A 14,593-nucleotide genomic window follows, 5' to 3' on the forward strand; every position below is an offset into this window, starting at 1 on the left:
GCTGGCCTGGAAGAGGGGCAACCGGGACAGAATCCGGTGCCCTGACTGGGACTAGAACTCAATGTGCCGGCGCCGCAAGGCGGAGGATTAGCCTAGTGAGCCGCGGCGCCGGCCACATTACACTTCTAAGAAGTCTCCTGTTGGTGCCTGCATTGCTTCTTATCCCCTTGTACGGTTGTTCAGATCTGGTATCTACCTGTGAACATTTGTTTTTTGTTTTATTTGAAAGACGGAGAGACAGGGGAGGGGGCTCAGGGAGGGAGATCTTTGATCTACTGGCTCACTCTTCAATGCCTGTGATGGCAAGGATTGAGCCAGGCAGAAACCAGAAGCCTGGAACTCAGGCTGGGTCTCCCACGTGAATGACAAGGACCCGAGCGCTTGAGCCCTCACCTGCTGCCTCCAGGGTGCACATTAGCAGGAAGCTGGATTGGAAGCAGAGTAGCAGGGCTCAAACCAGGCACTTGGGTATAAGATGTGGGCATCCACATCTTTATCTGATGCACCAAAGCCCGCCCCTCTGACGTCTACTTCAGAAGGTTTTGTTCATAGTACACATTTTTCAGAACTTTTTGAAGACCTGGTGTATGCATGGATTTCAGAATTTTTTTGCACTAGAATCAACTAATCTTTTACTTCTATTTTCCATGGACTTTTTAAAAAATATTTCAAAACGTATTTGAAGGGCAAAATTACAGAGACAGAGATAGATGGCTAGAGATAGAGATAAAGATAGAGAGATATAGATAGAGAGACTAAGAGAGAGAGAGAGGGAATCTTCCCTCGCTGGTTCACTCCCCAAGTGACTGCATGGCTATTGTTGAGCCAGGCTGAAGCCAGGATCCTGGAACTCCATCCGGGAGTGGTGCAGGAGCCCAAGCACTTGAGCCATCTTCCATTGTATTCCCAGGCCATTAGCAGAGAGCTGGATCAGAGGAGGAGCAGCCAGGACCCGAATCGGTGCCCATATGGGATACTGGTGCTGCAGGCAGAGGCTTAGCCTACCACACCACAGTGCTGGCCCCCAGAGCCACAATTTTGACGTGGAATGTTTTTAATGTCCAGTTTTAGCAGAGAATGCAGGCCTCAGGTTTAGAGCCTTTTGCAGGCAATAGTATCTAAGTCAACTTAATAAAACTGCACATTTTCCATCATCATCGCTGTCACAGTCGCAGTCTCTTTAAAACACATGGTACTAATTTTCACTTTACATTTTTTAAAGATGTATTTATTTATTGACAGGCAGATTTAGACAGTGAGAGAGAGAGAGAGAGAGAGAGAGAGATCTTACTTCCATTGGTTCACCCCCCAAATGGCCGCTACGGCTGGCACACTGTGCCGATCTGAAGCCAGGAGCCAGGTGCTTCCTCCTGGTCTCCCATGCGGGCACAGGGCCCAGGCACTTGGGCCATCCTCCACCGCCCTCCTGGGCCACAGCGGAGAGCTGGACTGGAAGAGGAGCAGCCGGGACTAGAACCCGGCGCCCATATGGGATGCTGGCACCACAGGCAGAGGATTAACCAAGTGAGCCACGGCGCCGGCCCAAGGCTGTTTCTTAACTGTAGCTCTTTTGACCACTCCATGTCTCTCCTTGCTTGTCTAACTCATGTGCAGCTCTCGTTCGGAGGCTACTTGGAGACCACTGAGACAACATAGTTGAATGGGAAGGCAATGGCTTTAACCTTTGCCACTCAACTGGCTTCCTATGTTCTTTTTTCAAAGGTTTATTTATTTATTTGAGATGCAGAGGAGAGAGGGAGAGAGGGAGAGAGGGAGAGAGGGAGAGAGGGAGAGAGAGAGAGAGAGAGAGAGAGAGGAGCTCTTTCATCTGCTGATTCATTCCCCAAATGGCTGCAATGGCCAGGGCTGGGCCAGGTGGAAGCCAGCAGCCAGGAGCTCCATCCAGGTCTCCCACGTGGGTGGCAGGGGCCCAAGTACTTGAGCCATCATTGCTGCTTTCCCAGACATGTTATCAGAAAGCCGCATCAGAAGCAGAGCAGCCAGGAAGCCGGGACACGAACAGGTACTCCCATCTGGGAGGCTGGCATTGCAAGTAGGAGCTAAACCCGCTGTGCCACAGTGCCTGCCTGGGCTTCCTTTGTTCCCTGGAGGACTCTCAGAGCAACTTGGGACAGCAACCCGTGCACCTTCTTATTCTTCGGGGACAGAAGCAGGGGGCCTTGCTGGTGTGCCAGGACCCGGCCTCAGATCGTTCCTTCTCCTCTTTATCTTGACTTGCAAACTGCACAGGGCCTGTGTTTCCTGCAGTAAGTTGCTGGGCACATCAACGAGGAGCTCATGCTCACCAGCGTTCGGCCTTTATCTGACTCCTGTCTTTAGAGCGCTTGGTAGGTGGTCCGCTTTCAAAGTTCCCATAAGCAAACGTTTTAGCAAATGTGTGGCCGTACCCCAGGAGGGGTCACCGGCTTCCACATGTTTCCTCTCCACCACTGCCTGCCCACTGAGTCACCGCCTCCAGGTTTAGATCACGTGTTGGCAACACCCCACTTCTGGTGCTGGTTTCTGTAATACTTTGGGGTGGTGGTAGCTACTGTAGACTCGAGAAAGAAAAGGTTCAAACAAGATAGGGATTAAGCGTGGAAGCTCACGACCAGAGATTGATTCTTTTTAAAATGATTTTTATGTATTAATTTATTTGGGAGGTGGAGAGAGAGTGAGTGGACAGAGAGCAAGCTTGCACCCACTGTTCTCTCCCCGAACGCTCTCAACAGGGGCTGGACTTCGGCTGAAGCTGGGGTCCTAGAACTCAGTCCCAGTCTGCTGTGGGGATAACAGGGACCCAACTACTTGAGGCATCACCCCCTGCCTCCCAAGGCCTGAATTAGCAGAAAGCTGGAGCGAGGAGCTGGAACTGGAAGGTGAACCCAGGTAGTCAGAGGTGGGACAATGGTGTCTCAAGCACTAGGCCAAATGCCCAGCCCAGAGATTTGCTCTTTAAAAATATATACATATGTATTTATAAATATATATAGATATATAAATTTATATATATTTTAAAGATTTATTTATTTATTTGAAAGTCATAGTTACACACAGAGAGAAGGAGAGGGAGAGAGAGAAAGAGAGAGAGAGGTTGAGAAAGGGGGGGGGGGTCTTCCATCCACTCATTCACTCTCCAGTTGGCTGCAATGGCCGGAGCTGCACCGATCCAAAGCCAGGAGCCAGGAGCATCTTCTGGGTCTCCCATGTGGGCGCAGGGGTCCAAAGACTTGGGCCATCTTCCACTGCTTTCCCAGGCCATAGCAGAGAGCTGGATCAGAAGTGGAGTAGCTGGGACTTGAACCTGCGCCCATATGGGATGCCACCACTGCAGGCAGCAGCTTTACCCACTACACCACAGCACTGGCCCCCAGAGATTTATTCTTAGGGAAATGAGTCTGATGTGGCTCTCCCCACTCCACTCCCATCCCACAGGCAAGGACTCAGTCATGTGACACACCTGGCTGCAAAGGCTGTGGGGAGGCGAGCTGGACACTCCCCCTCCTGACCATGATCGCAGCGCTGTAGGAGAAAGGAGAAGGCGTGGGTGGCCAGCTGGCTCTCTGTAGTAGAGACATTTACTCCAGACTTATCGTGGAAGAAAATGCCTGTCTGTCACTCACTGCCCTCCCCGTAGGGTTCCAAATAATTCGTTTCTGTTAGAATGTGGTACCGGGTGCATTCCCAAAAGCAATGTTGGGATGTATATTAGGATAGCTTTCTAGGTACAGGATCCCAGAGTGAACATTTTAGGATTCATGCTCCTCCTTTTTTTTTTTTTTTAAGCTTTATTTTATTTATTTGAAAGACAGAGTTACAGAGAGAGGAAGAGACAGAGAGAGAGAGAGGTCTTCCATCTGCTGGTTCACTCCCCAGATGGCCGCAATGGCTGGAGCTGGGCCGATCTGAAGCCAGGAGCCAGGAGCTTCTTCTGGGTCTCCTACGTGGGTGCAGGGGCCCAAGGACTTGGGCCATCTTCTACTGCTTTCCCAGGCCATAGCAGAGAGCTGGATCAGAAGAGGAGCAGCCGGGGCTAGAACCTGCGCCCATATGGGATGCCGGCCCTGCAGGCCAGGGCTTTAACCCGCTATGCCACAGTGCCGGCCCCTTCATGGTCCTTCTGAGCAATACCGTCACTGTTACACCAACTCAACTCTGTTGGCATAACGCATAAGCATCCACAGACAATATATAAATGAACAGGCGTGACTGCGTTGCATTAAAATATTATCTAGGGGCAGGCATTGGCCTGCGGTTAAGACACGGCTTGGGACATGTGCATCCCACACTGCAGTGCCTGGGCTCCAAGACTGCCTCCTGCTCTGAAAGATACCTTCCTGCCGACGCACACCGTGGGCAGCAGCAGTGCTGACCTCCGTGACTGGTCCCCACCACCCACCTGGGAGACCTAGAGGAGTCCCTGGCTCCCGGCTTAGGCTGAAGCCAGAGGCTGCTGTAAGCATGTGGAGAATGAACCAGTGAAAAGGAGTGTGCCCTCACTCTCGGTCTCTCAAATAAATAGAATTGTAAAAAGCGTTAGAGGGGCCGGGGCTGTGGCGCAGCGGGTGAAGCTGCTGCCTGCAGTGCCAGCATCCCATATGGGCGCCGGTTCGAGTCCCGGTTGCTCCACTTCCAATCCAGCTCTCTGCTGTGGCCTGGGAAGGCAGCGGAGGGTGTCCCGGGTGCTTGGGCCCTTGTACCCATGTGGGGGACCAGGAGGAATCTCCTGGCTCCTGGCTTCGGATCAGCTCAGCTCCAACCATTGTGGCCAACTAAGGAGTAAACCAGTGGATGGAAGACCTCTCTCTCTGCCTCTCCTCTCTCTGTGTAACTCCGACTTTCAAATAAATAAATAAATCTTAAAAAAAAGGAAAAAAGCATTAGAAACCATTAGTTGGCTCTGCCACAATTTGCTAACCCTTGACATATGTCATTATAGCATCTGTCAAATGCTTATGCATCCTTAATAGCTTCCTTCCTGGAAATGTATCCTAAGGATGTGTTTAAATGAAGTGCATTCTTACATATTTGTTATAGCACTATCTAGAAGACTAAGGTGATAAAAATGGGAACAACCTAACAGCAACTCTTATTTAGATATACTTACCAATGGTAGGCTAATAGGCCAGCAGATTATGTATATCACATGGGATATTGTGCCACTATTCAAATGTGTTAATATGGGGATTATATTGAAACATGAACATATTGATGGTATGGCAGATGGAAAAGAAAGACACAAAATTATAAGAGTATCATGATGACACTTCCTTTTTTTTTTTTTTTTTTTTTTTTTGACAAGCAGAGTGGACAGTGAGAGAGAGAGACAGAGAGAAAGGTCTTCCTTTGCTGTTGGTTCACCCTCCAATGGCTGCCGCGGCCAGTGCACTGCGGCCAGTGCACCGCGCTGATCCGATGGCAGGAGCCAGGTACTTCTCCTGGTCTCCCATGGGGTGCAGGGCCCAAGGACTTGGGTCATCCTCCACTGCACTCCCGGGCCACAGCAGAGAGCTGGCCTGGAAGAGGGGCCACCGGGACAGAATCCGGCGCCCCAACCGGGGCTAGAACCCGGTGTGCCGGTGCCGCAGGCAGAGGATTAGCCTAGTGAGCTGCAGCGCTGACAGCACACTTCCTTTAAAGACATGATGGACCCCATCTTAGTCTCCATCGGCCTTGGCTACCGGGAAGCTCAATGTCAAGTGTAAGGGGCCGGCCCAGCATCGTCTGAGAGATGGCTGTTAGCACCTCTGCTTCCCCTGCCCCTCTGATCAGGACAACCGTGCACTCTGCTTGGCCTGGGACAGTCCCAGTGTCCATGGCTCCACTATCATTTTTTAATAATGTCCCCTTTCATCTCAGAGTTTTGTAATTGTTTCTTTATTTTTTGTGGCTTTTCCTTTCTATGTATTGTCTGAAAACCTTATTTTGAATATGGATATTACTACAATCACATCAAAAATTTCTGTTTAGAAAGTAGTTGGATATAAAGAAGTTAAATAAGAACCTTGCGTGTGAGTCCACCTCCAGCCTCCTCTAACCCCGATGAATTGGAGTGAGGCTGAACCCAGGACCCCAGAGCCCAGTCCACGCCCGGCTGTCTCCACCCCCTCCCAGGCAGGGGCGGCTTCTTAGAGACAGGACCTGGAGCCAGGCTCCCCAGACACCACGCTCTCCTTTGCCACAGGAGGGAGTGCAGCTTTCCTGTGATTTGACCTCTCATCCTGATGGCGTGGAGAGTGGTGAGCCCTAAATTAGAAGAATTTTGATTTCAAGTGTCACTTAAGGGCATGGGGAGCTGGCATATGAGCGTGCAACAAGCCAGCTCTTATTTTTCTGATGTTTTATTTAGGAAAGAAGCTCATGGATAAAGTTCATGGAAAAAAAATGAAATGAAAAAGTACATTTATTTGGATGCAAAAAAAATTTGAAATCTATGCATAAACAAGGAATCCTCAAAAAGTTCATGGTGAATATGTGTCGTGAAAAATATGCATGGATTTTAAATTCTTTTGCAAACAGAAAAACTTACCTTTTAACTTTATTTCTCCATGAAGTTTTTGAAGTATCCTTGTCCACAACTTATTTCATCTTCATAACCAGCCTACAAAGAAGTGATAATAAAAATGAAGCAGTGGGGCCGGCGCCGCAGCTCACTAGGCTAATCCTCCGCCTGTGGCGCTGGCACACCGGGTTCTAGTCCTGGTCGGGGCGCCGGATTCTGTCCCGGTTGCCCCTCTTCCAGGCCAGCTCTCTGCTGTGGCCAGGGAGTGCAGTGGAGGATGGCCCAAGTGCTTGGGCCCTACACCCGCATGGGAGACCAGGAGAAGCACCTGGCTCGTGCCTTCGGGTCCTCGCGGTGCGCCGGCCGAAGCGCGCCGGCCGAAGCGGCCATTGGAGGGTGAACCAACGGCAAAGGAAGACCTTTCTCTCTGTCTCTCTCTTACTGTCCACTCTGCCTGTAAAAAAAAAAAAAGAAAGAAAAAAAAGAAAGAAACAGTAAAAAATAATAATATAATGATAATTGCAGCTACACTTACAGAGTACTTAATGCAGGTTAGATTTTGAACTGAGTATTTAACTCCTAAGTCTATTTTATACCCATTTTTCAGATCAGTAAGTTGAGGCACAGAGAAGTTAAATGAGATTTTTCTTAAGGTCACAGAGCCAGCAAGTAGCAGATCTGGATGCCTCACCTTCCGGATGTTTTATTTTATGTCATTAAGAAGGAATTCTTGGGGGGGGGGGTGCCGCACTGTGGCATAGTGGGCAAAGTTTCTGCCTGCAGTGCCGGCATCCAATATGGGCATCGGTTCGAGTCCCGGCTGCTCCTCTCTGGATCCAGCTCTCTGCTATGGCCTGGGAAAACAGTGGAAGATGACCCAGGTCCTTGGGCCCCTGCATCCAAGTGAGAGACTGGGAAGAATCTCCTGGCTCCTGGCTTTGGATTCGTTCAACTCCGACCACTGTGGCCATTTGAGGAGTGACCCAGTGGATGGGAGACCTCTCTCTCTGTTTCTCCCTTCCCCTGTCTGTAATTCTACCTCTCAAATAAACAAATAAAATATTTTTAAAAGAAGGAATACTGAGAACAAAATACTGGTGACAAAATGTTCAAGAGCCTGGCTAAGATTCATGACAACAGGGAGTCTGTGTTCAGCACGTGGTCGCAAAGGGATTTGGCTGTGTGCGTCAGGCTTGGAAGAAGCAAACAGTGATAGGACAGTGAGTTCTTTGGCTTCTCCATCCGGGCTGTGTGGGCCAGCACTTCTGTCCCCTCCTTCTTGGCCAGTAGCTCAGTCCCCGGGCGGATTAAGTTGTTAGAAGGGCGCTGCTCAGCCAGAGATCACAGATGTACAAAGGAGGCTTTGCAGGACGCTCCGTGTGCAGCCACCGGATCCCCTGCGTGCCACCGTGTGCCTCTGTGGCGTGTCCCCTGGGCTGTGCCTGCGAAGCTGTCCTTGGCCCTCATCTGAGTCCCGTCTCACACATGCAGTGCAAGCACTTTGGGTAGAATCTGCGAGTCAAAAGGGGCCCCCAGTACTGTTTGTTCCTGAGGCACCGATTCAAAAGAAAATGGCATTTTACAGCCTGCATTTAATGGGAAATCACTTTCCTAAGGATCCTGAATGATTTGCACATAATGTTTATAAAGCAAAGGAAAAATGTCAAGCATCTCACTAACAATTTAAAGCAAAGCTCGCAAGACTTTGCCAGAAATGAATTCCAAGAACATTTTCTTCATCATTTCTTCTTTCTAAAGAAACAAAAGAGAGAAGGGAGAAGAAAGGACGGACGGAGGCCACCGGGGCCGGGTGCACGGTGGGACGAGATGGAATCTTTGATAAAGGCACTGCTGGCTGGTTACGGGAAGGAGCAACGTGGGCCAGGGAGAGAGGAGGGGGAGCCCCACCGTTGAGATGATGGATTGCAGACAAAATCCAAGTGCAGGCCTTGGCTGGGAGAACCAGCTGCCTGTCCAAGCCCGTGAGCCTGGGGTCATGCTGCTGCATCAGCACAAAGTCTCTCTGTCCCCAAAGGGGCGAGGCGGCCAGGCACATGGAAGCACACAGGCCCTTGAGAGGGGTGCTCCGGTATCTTCCCCACCCCTTCGGGGAAGCCTTGTCAGCCCCCAAGTTCTGCCTTCCTGAATGATAAATTTCATGGCTTTTTTTTTAAGATATTTATTTATTTATTTGAAAGACAGAGTTATAGAGAGGGAGAGAGAGAGAGAGAGAGAGAGAGAGAAAGAGAGATGTCTTCCATCCACTGGTTCTCTCCCCAAATGGCCTCAATGGCTGGAGCTGGGCTGATCTGCAGCCAGGAGCCAGGAGCCAGGAGCCAGGAGCTTCTTCTGGGTCTCCCATGCGAGTGCAGGGGCCCAAGGACCTGGGCTGTCCTCTGCTGCCCTCCCAGGCATATTAGCAGGGAGCTGGATCAGAAGTGGAGCAGTCAGGCCTTGAACCAGTGTCCATGTGGGATACAGGTGCTGCCAATGGCAGTGCAACCTGCTATGCTACAGCGCCGGCCCCCTGAATTACAAATTTCTGCATCAGATGACAAAGTCCCCTTATGTTCTTTACCAACTGATTCATTTATGAAAGTTTTTTATTTTTCTGATCTTAAAAAGTTACCACTTCATCCAAGACTACTTCAAAAAGTTTGTGCAAATTAAATGAAAAGACAGCCGTATTTTGATGCACAGATATTTTTGAAATCCATGCACAGTTTTATTTTCATACTACGCATTTTCCATGAACTCTTTGATGACCCCTAGGTTAATCACAACTAAAGGTTAATACGCTTTAAACTGGAGTCAATTTAAAAATGGGGTAGGCCGAGACCGATACACAAATGTGTCGCAAGCATGTCAGAGCGAGTCAGAGTAAATCTCTCCAATGACTTGTATTAAGACATTCTAGCCCTCGTTCAGTATAAAAGGGGCTTTTATAAATTTCTCGACACTCGTGTGGGCTCCCCTCACTCCCCTCACTGGAGTAAAATCTCTAGGATTACATTAGAAAATAAACATTTACTCCAAAGTGAAATGTGAAGTTTGAAGAGTAAGGAAGGCATGTGCTTTGCAAATAGAAATCTGTGCATTTTCAGCCTGAATTTCCAAAGAGGAAATTAAAAATTTCACAGAGTGCTGACAGGTGGCTGCTCACTCAGCAGGTGCACCCTGTTTCTCTTCCTTCCTACCCTCTTTTCCTTTTGGACCTCCCCCACCTCCCTCTCTCTCTCTCTCTCTCTCTCTCTCTCAACACACACACACACACACACACACACACACACACACGCTGTGTTAGCCCCACATCCATGTCTTCATAGTCTCAGCAGTGGCTCTGAGTCATTGACAAGAGAGAAACAAACCAGCAAACAGGAGTCCCAGGTCCTGGTTCAGATTCTGCCAGTTATTAGCTGTGTGATTGTGGGTGAGTTTCTTAGTATCTCTGAGCCAATTTGTTCCTAAACGAAGGCATCAGACTGAAAACATTTCATTGTACTTATCAGCTCTAAATTCTGTGGCTACAATCTCTCCATCTTATTAATTCTCAGTCTTTTTGTAAAATTTGAAAAGTACTCAGGTTGTACCGTAAACTTTTCTATATTTAACATTTTTTAAGAAGTGAACTGTGATTGTTACTGTTGATTGGTAGCCATTGATGCAAGAAAGGGTAAGGGGCCCTTTCTTATTTTTCTGAATTGACACTTCCGAAGGAAGCTTTAGAAGGTTGGGTTTCTCACTGTGGAGTATGGTTTCCTTGAACTTGAAATAGGCTGTGAGAAGAGTTTTTGACAACTCTTAAGATGTAACTTCTAAATTGTGGGAATTTTGATACTACTTAGCTGAAGTAGTTGTGTGACTATGTTATCTCACATTTAAAAATTTTTCCTTTTTTTATTTAGTAAATATAAATTTCCAAAGTACATCTTATGGATTACAGTGGCTTCCCCCCCCATAATTTCCCTCCCCCTCGCACCTCTCCCATCTCCCACTCCCTCTCCCATTCCATTCACATCAAGATTCATTTTCAATTATATTTATATACAGAAGATCGATTTAGTATATATTAAGTAAAGATTTCATCAGTTTGCACCCACACAGAAACACAAAGTGTAAAAATACTGTTTCAGTACTAGTTATAGCATTACTTCACATTGGACAACACATTAAGGACAGATCCCACATGAGGAGTAAGTATACAGTGACTCCTGTTGTTGACTTAACAATTTGACACTCTTGTTTATGGCGTCAGTAATCTCCCTAGGCTCTAGTCATGAGTTGCCAAGGCTATGGAAGCCTTTTGGGTTCGCTGACTTCGATCTTATTCCGACAGGGTCATAGTCAAAGTGGAAGTTCTCTCCTCCCTTCAGAGAAAGGTACCTCCTTCTTTGATGGCCCTGTTCTTTCCACTGGGATCTCACTCACTGAGATCTTTCATTTAGGTCTTCTTTTTTTTTTTTTTTTTTTTTTTTTCCCCAGAGTGTCTTGGCTTTCTATGCCTAAAATACTCTCATGGGCTCTTCAGCCAGATCCGAATGCCTTAAGGGATGATTCTGAGGCCAGAGTGCTATTTAGGACATCTGCCATTCTATAAGTCTGCTGTGTATCCCGCTTCCCATGATGGATCGTTCCCTCCCTTTTTGATTCTATCAGTTAGTATTAGCAGACACTAGTCTTGTTTGTGTGATCCCTTTGACTCTTAGACCTATCAGTGTGATCAATTGTGAACTGAAATTGATCACTTGGACCAGTGAGATGGCATTGGTACTTGCCACCTTGATGGGATTGTACTGGAATCCCCTGGCACGTTTCTAACTCCACCATTTGGGGCAAGTCCGATTGAGCATGTCCCAAATTGTGCATCTCCTCCCTCTCTTATTCCCACTCTTATATTTAACAGAGATCACTTTTCAGTTAAAATTTAAACACCTAAGAATAATTGTGTGTTAATTATAGAGTTCAACCAATAGTACTAGAACAAAAAAAATACTAAAATGGATAAAGTATTACATTGTACATCAACAGTCAGGACAAGAGCTGATCAAGTCACTGTTTCTAATATATATTCTGTAATGGTACTTTTGATCTGCAAACTAAAATTTCGAATACCATCCTCTACGTATGAGTATGAGGGTGCTTCAGGAAGTTCATGGCCAATGGAATTAAAAGACAAATTAATTTGGTGCAGAAAATTTTGAAACTCATGTATGGTGTTTTGATAACATGCATCTTCCATGAACTTGTTGAAGATCTTTCATAGGCATGGATTTCAAAGGTTTGTCCACCAAAGTATACTTATCTTTTAATTCCATTTTCCATGAACTTTTTTAACTATCCCATACCATCACCTAAATATTAATTTTTAGATACTCATAATTCTGTATAAATGACTGCATCTAAAAGATAGCATAAAAGTCGATTGTTTCTGGATAGCAGCAGTCCAGTTCCATAGAACTCCCTGCATGTGTCCACCTGACCGACAGACACCCTCTGGAGTTAGTTGTCCACTGAGTGTGTCTGCAGGTGCCACCTCTAATGCCAGGTTATGGGAGTGAGAGGCAGGACGGGGATGAGAAGACAGGGCCAGCCAGGGGTGAGCGAGTGGCTGACACCAAGCTCCACATCAGGAGCATGACAGAGACCAGTCTGTCCTCAACTATAACCCACTCGCCCTGTCTGGAGGCGGCGGCCAATGGCCCACCACCACCCTCTCCCGAGAAAGTGGGCCCAGGGTAACCAGCCTTCCTGAATTTTCAAGAGAAGCCAGAAATCACCTTTTTGCAAAATCCCCTGATTTTTAAGTACTGGTAACTTTATCTAAATTTATCTATTATATAAATATATTAAAAAATTATATTAAAAGGCTGGCGCCGTGGCTCAATAGGCTAATCCTCCACCTTGCGGCGCCGGCACACCGGGTTCTAGTCCCGGTCGGGGCGCCGGATTCTGTCCCGGTTGCCCCTCTTCCAGGCCAGCTCTCTGCTATGGCCAGGGAGTGCAGTGGAGGATGGCCCAGGTGCTTGGGCCCTGCACCCCATGGGAGACCAGGAAAAGCACCTGGATCCTGGCTCCTGCCATCGGATCAGCGCGGTGCGCCGGCTGCAGCGGCGGCCATTGGAGGGTGAACCAACGGCAAAGGAAGACCTTTCTCTCTCTGTCTCTCTCTCACTGTCCACTCTGCCTGTCAAAAAAAAAAAAATTTATATTAAAAAAAAACCCAAGGAGCAGGCCAAAGAGAGCTCCATCTGCAAGCTGATAGCCACACGAGCCACCAGAAAACCACCCCCCTATTCCCTCTGATGGCTGTTCTCTGTCGTTCCCTTTGCTGTCACCCGGAGTGACCAAAGCAATCCACAAACGTAGGGCCCAGTGGTGGTAGAGGGGTCGCCTCCCAGAAGCGCTGATACATCAATTAAACAAGCTGCAGCTTCCGCAGTGTCTGAAGATGTCGTCTCAGTGGCCATGGCTTGCAAAGGTGCAGGCTGGGACTTGGTGGGTGACAGCCACCTGCTGCCACCTGTGTAAACGGAGGAGGATTGATATGAAATAATGAGGGAGCCAGAGTTCCACTGATGAGTGGTTTCAATCCATCCCGTCTCCCGCGGAGAAACGCTGGGCTGTCACTTCTAGAAAGACACCTCGCAGCCTTTTTTTTTTTTTTTTTGAAGATTTATTTTATTTATTTGAAAGACAGGGTTACACAGAGAGAGGTAGAGACAGAGAGAAAGGTCTTCCATCAGCTGGTCCATTCCCCAGATGGGCGCAACGGCCGGAGCTACGCTGATCCGAAGCCAGGAGCTTCCTCCAGGTCTCCCATGTGGGTGCGGGGGCCCAAGGACTTGGGCCATCTTCTACTGCTTTCCCAGGCCATAGCAGAGAGCTGGATTGGAAGAGAAGCAGCTGGGACTCAAACCGGCGCCATATGGGATGCTGGCGATTCAGGCCAGGGTTTTAACCCGCTGCGCCACAGCACTGGCCCCACCTCGCAGCCCTTTACTAGGCTTTCCCCCATGGTTTACTACTACTTAGCCCTCATACATGCAGACTAAAAGTCTGCAGACAAGAAAGTCAGAACCGGAGGTCACCTACACCAGAGCTAGGACCCAGGGATCTGGAGTTCCCAACGGGAGACGAGTAGAGCGAAATAAGCTTTGTGATATTTATCAGAATTAGGCACCAGTGTGTGTCCCGGTCAGCTAACGGGAGAGGACGAGACTCCTTCCAGAAGTTCATGGAAAATGCATCTTCTGAACCAAACTATTCGTGGATCTCAAAAGAAAAAAAAAATGTTTGCACCAATCTCAATTTAACGTTCAATACCGTTTTCCATGAGCTTTTGGAAGTATGCTTGTATGAGTTTCAAAATAACGTTGCTACCAAAGGGTGAGATCCTACACTGGGAAAGTGAAGGGAGTTGGGGCTGCATAGACTCATTCCGGTTCCGGAAAGAGGGTGTCTCACAGGTGAGCACCCACCCGTGTCTGACAGTGGTCTGACCTGGCAGTGGACTTCGAAGTCCCAAGGCTGGTTTTCACCCAGCTTGGCAGGAGATGAACTCCTGAGTTGGACGGAGCAGCTGCGGTCAGATCTGGGGGCTCCCAGGTGCCAGCTCTGTCATCTCATCCCTCTGAGCTTCCCTTCGTCATCCCTACGCACAGGATTCTCTTAAGGATTAAACTAGATCATGTAAATTAGCTGAGCAGCATACTCACTACAGAGTAAGAGCCCCGGCAGAGCGGCTACTGATGTTACATAACCGGTTATCTGATTTCCCAGCCTACAGCAGACTGGAGCCAGCAGATTAGGAAGTCCCGGGGGACTGCTTCGGGAAGGCCCACTGACAGCAGGAACAGTGGCAGGTGGCAACCCGATCGCCAGGGAGGCGAGAGAGAAACTATAAAAAGCGGGAACAAAACTCAAAAAGGCACAGCGGTGTGGGGCATTTTACTAAGACCAAGAGCCCCCCTCAGGTCAGTAGCTTCCGGGGGACTCCATACCTCATGTTGAGACAGTGGTTGTATGCCTGACTTCTCTCTTCCACCCCACGGGGGTGCCCAGACCAGTGGCTTCCAAAGTCAAGGCCAGCAG

At 48.4% G+C, this 14,593-nt stretch overlaps 1 protein-coding gene across 8 annotated transcripts in view; it reads left to right on the plus strand.

Annotated features, from left to right (window-relative positions):
* The window catches only part of SH3GL3 (SH3 domain containing GRB2 like 3, endophilin A3), a 154,790-nt gene that overhangs the window by 117,753 nt on the left and 22,444 nt on the right, over positions 1–14,593 (plus strand). For 2 of the 8 annotated variants that reach the window (XR_011381066.1, XR_011381067.1), the window contains exon 9: positions 14,282–14,475. The exons of the other annotated variants lie outside the window; for them this stretch is intronic. The gene's annotated coding sequence lies outside the window, so the exon portion shown is untranslated. The remainder of the gene's footprint in view (positions 1–14,281; positions 14,476–14,593) is intronic. 8 annotated transcript variants of the gene reach the window in all.

This window comes from Oryctolagus cuniculus, chromosome 12 (assembly GCF_964237555.1).
Source record: "Oryctolagus cuniculus chromosome 12, mOryCun1.1, whole genome shotgun sequence".
Lineage (NCBI taxonomy): Eukaryota > Metazoa > Chordata > Mammalia > Lagomorpha > Leporidae > Oryctolagus > Oryctolagus cuniculus.